The sequence below is a fragment of the Setaria italica genome, chromosome III (genome assembly GCF_000263155.2).
Source record: "Setaria italica strain Yugu1 chromosome III, Setaria_italica_v2.0, whole genome shotgun sequence".
NCBI classification, from domain to species: Eukaryota; Viridiplantae; Streptophyta; class Magnoliopsida; order Poales; family Poaceae; genus Setaria; species Setaria italica.
Genome location: NC_028452.1, coordinates 2,082,295 through 2,088,294, shown reverse-complemented (window position 1 = coordinate 2,088,294; position 6,000 = coordinate 2,082,295). Strand labels below are relative to the sequence as shown.

Genomic DNA, 6,000 nt, shown 5'->3' with positions numbered 1-6,000 from the left:
CTAGCATGGGGACTGAGGACAATGCATATAACTTTTACCTGGACCCCATGGCTGCTAGCAGTGCTCGTAACTTGTCTAAAAAGCCAACCTGGGAAATCTCTGTTGACAGTCCACCGAAAAAGAAAAGTGGCAGCTTGGAGGACTATGTCAGAGAACTTTCCGAAACTGTGGCAACGAGGAGCCAGAAATGTGGCGACCGTGAGCAGGAGGAACTGGACCGTGCAATGCAGCTTAAGAAGAAGATGGTATTGAGGAGGGGTCTCAGCTATACCGTCAGGCACTATATTTATGTAAGAATGCAGTGTATCGGAGGGCCTTCACAAAGATGAAAACAAAAGAGGGCCGACTGAATTGGATCCAATTCAACTAGGACAGGGAGAACAAGTAGTCCATTGTGGCATGAGATGGTTTTATTGTATTATTGTGTACTGATGGGTTGAAACAATAATGTGTGATCATGTAACGTGTCCTGTGCCATGAACAATGTGTTGTACTGCATGTTAAATTTTTTTCAAATTCAATGTCGCCCATGATCTGTACTACATGACCATCTATTTTTTACTTGTGTCACAATGCTTGTGATTTGCATAGCATGTCTTATCAGTGACGAGGAATTTTGATGTTGGTTGAGATTGTGCCGTGAACAGGAAGGTGGGGAGGCCAATTGAGGCCCTCAGCTGGCATCTAGGGAGGAGGACTGGTTAGTTATCCGGGCTTCCAGGGAGGACATGGAGAACGATTGATAGGTTTGAAACAATTTCCTCTGTAAATTGTGGTGCAACTTTTACTGTGTAGGTTTTGATGACTGCTCCCCCTCCGTTTGTTATTGTGCACAGGTTCATTCAATTATGAGTAGCGCTAAGGAATCAAACAGCGACACCGACAGTGATTCTAGCTCCATCTTGTACCAGCTGGCGAGTGTAGCAGCAGCTGTAGCAGCATATGTCGCCGTGAACAGAAGTTCACCTCCTGTGGTGAACCCGCCAGTGGAGTTGCCACGCATGATCGGACATCAATGGGTTGAGCTGAATATGCGGGAAAGCTGGAGGTGCTACGATAATTTTCGTATGTATCCCGACGCGTTCCTTTAGTTGCATGACATCTTGGTTAACAATCATGGGTTGCAATCATCATAAGTTGTAGAACCTATTGAGGCTTTAGGTATGTTCGTCTGGGCTTGTGCGACACAACAGGCTTCTCGTCAAATTAGAGATAGATTTGAGCGGAGTTTGGACACAGTTAGTAGGAAGATGGCTCATGTCTCAGATGTAATGTTCTCATTTGCACGGACGGTTATCGCTCCAAAGGATCCTGCGTACTCAAAGGTTAATCATAGACTGAACCCATATTCACCGTTCTTTGATGGGTGTATAGGTGCTCTAGATGGAACCCACGTTCCCGTACAGGTCGGGCGTGAGTCACATTTGGACTTCATTAATAGAAAAAGGGTGGAGAAGCTTTAATGTGTTAGCGATAGTAGATATGGACATGCAGTTCACATATGTAGGAGCGGGGAGGGCAGGGTCCAGTCATGACGTGTCAGTGTTGCGGGAGTGTATGGAGACACCGAACTACCCGCATCCACCTCCAGATATGGTACTTGCCTAATTACGCACACGACGCAACAATTGTAAAAGTGGTGCACTAATGGTGAATATGTTTGATGTTGTGTAGGAAGGTATTATTTGGCGGACTCGGGTTACGCCGTTCGTGAAGGCTATCTGCGGCCATATCGAAGTACGAGGTACCATTTGGAGGAATTTAGTAGAAGAGCGGCTGAAAGTTTGGATGAGAGATTCAGCTTCCACCATTCGAGTCTTCGCAATATTGTCGAACGAGCTTTTGGCGTGCTCAAATCCAGGTGGCATATTTTACGGCAAGTACCATTTTATGATCGAGAGAGGCAAACAAAAATCGTTATTGCTTGCTTTGCACTCCACAATTATTTGGTGGACCGTGCCGATGCAAGTACTGCAGATTTGAACATGGCGCGAACTCCGGACTACGAGATGTCCGCATGGGTCGCAGCAAATGCTACTCTTGATATGGCAAGTGTACGAGATTGGATCGCGGCAGGAACCTCATTGATGTAGATGTATGCGTATGTGTGTATGTTTGTGCTATATGTTGTATGTAAGCAATTGGTGCGCAATATGTTATTGTAGTGTGTGGCATATGTTGTACGTCAGTAACTTCGATGCAGTGGGTTAAGCTTGCACAAAAAATTAAATTTATTTGCTCCTTTTACCGTCATAAATTTGAATTTGAAATGTAGCAGCGCAGTAAGCAAAAACAGCCGCAAAGCAGCTAGCACGGCAGCAAGCAGCGGTGCCCAGCTGCAGCTACCAGCGGTTGCAGCTGCAGCCAGCAGCGCAGCCAGGCAGCTGGCTGCCGAACGGGCTGTAACCCTCCGCGTGCGGCCGCCGCATTTCCCTAGCCCTTGCGCCACCACACAACCACCCGGCAGGGGAGACTACCGGCGGCGGAGAAGCGCCTCGCCGCGAGCGTCCTCAAGTGCGGCAAGGGCAAGGTCTGGCTCGACCCCAATGAAGTCAGCGAGATCTCCATGGCCAACTCCCGTAAGGCCCCGCTCTGCTTCCTTTCTCTTCCGCCTCCCTCTTCGCACCCTGCTCTCGCCGCGTTGCCCCTTCGATCTCGCTCAGCTGTTTGAGATCGCACTGTGGGTGGTTGCTGTACTGATCTGCGGCGCGGTGGCTGGCCGGGATAGGTTAGTGGTGTACCATCAATAGGGTAAGTTAGGGCGGCCGCACTACCTAGTTCTAGCGGCGAGACCCCTCACCACATCGGACTTTGAGATGCGGCTTGTGACGCAGCGCTGATTACTGCTTCAGCTCCCTTCGTCGCGGCGCACCAGTTTGGGGAAGAGGATTGAAGGGCTATATGCGTCGCTGGGTAGATTGGTTCTCCAAATTTGGACAAGCAAAGGAGCCCTTCCGTGCCCTTGCTCGTGCTAAACTCTTTAACTTACGAGGTTGAGTTAGTTGCGTGTTAGTGGCAGGAGAAATTATCAGTTGTTGCCCTGACAACCATGGAATCCTGGACCTAATTGATTCCCGTGTTACTTATGCCTCTGGGTGCTTATGTGACGTCCATTTGCGTGTACTAGTGATTTAGATGAATGTTAGATTCCTGCATGGACTTCAAATTTTGTGACATGGGCTCTGATTTCTTTCATAGAGATGACACTCTTCAAGGAACTGGGTCAATTATTAGGTTGTACTTAGAAATTTTAGTAACTAAGCACTTGTAATACCTGCTGTTGTGTCAGAATAATTATGTTAAAAGCTTTCACTTGGTGCTCATAAGTTGGCACCCGAATAGGCTTCAGGTCTTTCTTGTGTGCTCATATATTTATCTTGCCCTTAGGTTGTAATTGATCTATTCCTACTATTATTATTTCTGTTCAGATAGGATTTTTACCCATTCTTGACTAAAAAAACTAGTAGGGTTCATCAATTTGATGTCATATATTCAACTTTGTGCGAGACTACTAGTATTACTACAATAGGATTGACTTGTTACTTTACTATTGGATAATTGTGTTGGTCTACACTGCTTTGTTACAAACAGACTTCTGTTTTGCATGAAGTATCCAAATGATAGTCGTGCTATTGTATTTTTTCTTGTTACTCTATTCTGTCTTCTGAAAGGACACAGAATGACCATTTTTGTATTTGAAATTGACAGGCTAGAACATCCGGAAGTTGGTCAAGGATGGTTTTATCATCAGGAAGCCTCAGAAGATCCACTCCAGGTTCCGTGCAAGGAGGGCACATGAGGCCAAGCAAAAGGGACGTCACTCTGGATATGGTATGTTTATGCTACCCATATTTAGTCATTTTTGGAGTTCTATATATACATAGCTTGTATGTCACATTTTTTATTTTGTATGGCCTGTAAATGTGTTGTCTGATCTCTCTACACAGGTAAGCGTAGGGGTACCAGGGAGGCCAGACTCCCCACCAAGATTCTGTGGATGAGGAGGATGCGTGTTCTGAGGCGCCTGCTGCGCAAGTACTGTGAAGCCAAGAAAATTGACAAGCACATGTACCATGACATGTACATGAAGGTCAAGGGTAACATGTTCAAGAACAAGAGGGTGCTCATGGAGAGTATCCACAAGTCCAAGGCTGAGAAGGCCAGAGAGAAGACGTTGTCTAATCAGTTTGAGACCAAGCGCGCCAAGAGCAAGGCAAGCCGTGAGAGGAAGATTGCCAGGAGGGAGGAGAGGTTGGCCCAGGTAAGATAATGTCTTATTAATTCAAACCCGTATATCTGAACCTGTGTGCTGGAATGTCTGTTCTTTAATGTCAAAGTGTGGTAATAGAAATCTGAACTTGTGCCTTATGGATTACAAATTTCAACTTAAATAGTTGTTTCTTGATCCATCCAAAAATAGAAGTATGATCTGAATTATATTAATTTTGCTATAAGACATTGGTTTGAATTTATTGTCTACCAGTCATGGTTTGACTTGTTATTTGTTCTACATGATTCTTTCCTGATAGACTGTGACTTTTGTGTTTTCCATTTGTTTAGATTCCAGGCTGAAATATAATGTTTCATCTTTGTGTAGGGCCTGAGGGAACCTGCCGCACCAGCAGCTGCGGCTCCAGCTCCGGCTGCTGCGTAAGTGTTCTGGAACTCTTTTCACATTGTTAGTTTCCCTTATCATGTTTTGTTGACGTGTTCTTTTCGGCACTTTTCCATGTCACACACAGGGCACCATAGAAGGCGAAGAAGTGAAGGTCTGATCCAAATGCTTTAGCTTTCTGGTACCAGGACTAGCCTAATTTTGGAGCGCCTCTAAACTGTTTTACTGTTTTATATCCAAGCTGTGTTGTGTCTTGATATCTCGAATATTATATCTCATTTGTTGCTTTGGATAATGTAGTAGACTTGTTTATGCAGAGTTTGTTTGGAACAAATTATCACAGAGAATCTAATTATGCTTATATGAAATCTAGTTTGATATTGGTCAGTTGTGCTAGTTCATCAAATTGACTGACTGGTCAGTGGTTACCCTTGAGATCCATATCCTGATCTGTTATTTCTCCTGTGGTTTGCTTGCCTGCAGCGTGCGTCATATTGTTTGTTCTACGGCCAAGTCTGCGATTGTATATTTGCGTTGTTAAATTTGATACGAAGCTGAAGCTTCTGTTTCTGGGCCATCTATCAGCCTAATACTAGTCTATGATTCTTGTTTGCTGCTAACTCTGGCAACCCGTTTGACAGTTTCCATCACATCAGGTAGCTGTCAGAAAATTTCTTTGTTTACAAAGATCATCACGGAGACAGCTATGCAATTCTGACGATGATGACCTGACCTCCAGGTGGCTGGAGAGCATCAAGTAACTCAATGGGCTGTAACCCATAAATTTCTGGTGAAATTCGCAATGTCAATCGGTGATTGCATGTGTTTGCATTCATAGATTGTTTAGAAGTTCAAAATATCAGCGAAGGAAATATTTAAGATAAAATCTGGGAACAAAACCAAATGTTTGAAATGAAGTTCGTCGTATTGTTCCTTCCCATACGAAGCAATATTAGAGCACCAAAGTTGTAATGTCACGTCTTAGGTAGAGTACCTGATATATCTGCCCCACAACTCAATGTTATGATCCTGATGACAGCATTGTTACTGAGACCCAGAAATCTGAGACAATCAGTAAATACAGGTAAAATATAAGAATAAGCAGAGCACCTGCATCTTTAGTTGTACAGTGTACTTGCATACAACCATGGATCTTATGCAAGGCATCAAGGCTAATACTACACAACTGGACACTTAAAAATTCTTTCTGAAAGACAAAGGAAAATTAGTCTTGTCATATCATTCAAGTGAAAAAAGAAGAGGGCTTGAAAGAGTCGAGAACTCAAGATGATACAAGCTCAAAGTACAAAGAGGCGCTAACTAGACCCTGGTGAGCATGCAGAAAGTCCCACCCGCAACAAAATGGCAATAGAGGGGGTGTTCCC

The 6,000-nt window shown here is 44.4% G+C and overlaps 1 long non-coding RNA gene and 1 pseudogene across 1 annotated transcript; both read left to right on the top strand.

The window, feature by feature from the left end:
* Window positions 1-6: 6 nt before the first annotated feature.
* On the top strand, window positions 7-2,246 carry LOC101770642. Its single transcript, XR_214780.3, has 3 exons — window positions 7-746; window positions 837-1,596; window positions 1,675-2,246. It is a non-coding gene; the product is annotated as an uncharacterized LOC101770642 (long non-coding RNA).
* Window positions 2,247-2,347: 101 nt separating this feature from the next.
* Window positions 2,348-4,995, top strand: LOC101770244 (annotated as a pseudogene).
* Window positions 4,996-6,000: the final 1,005 nt, after the last annotated feature.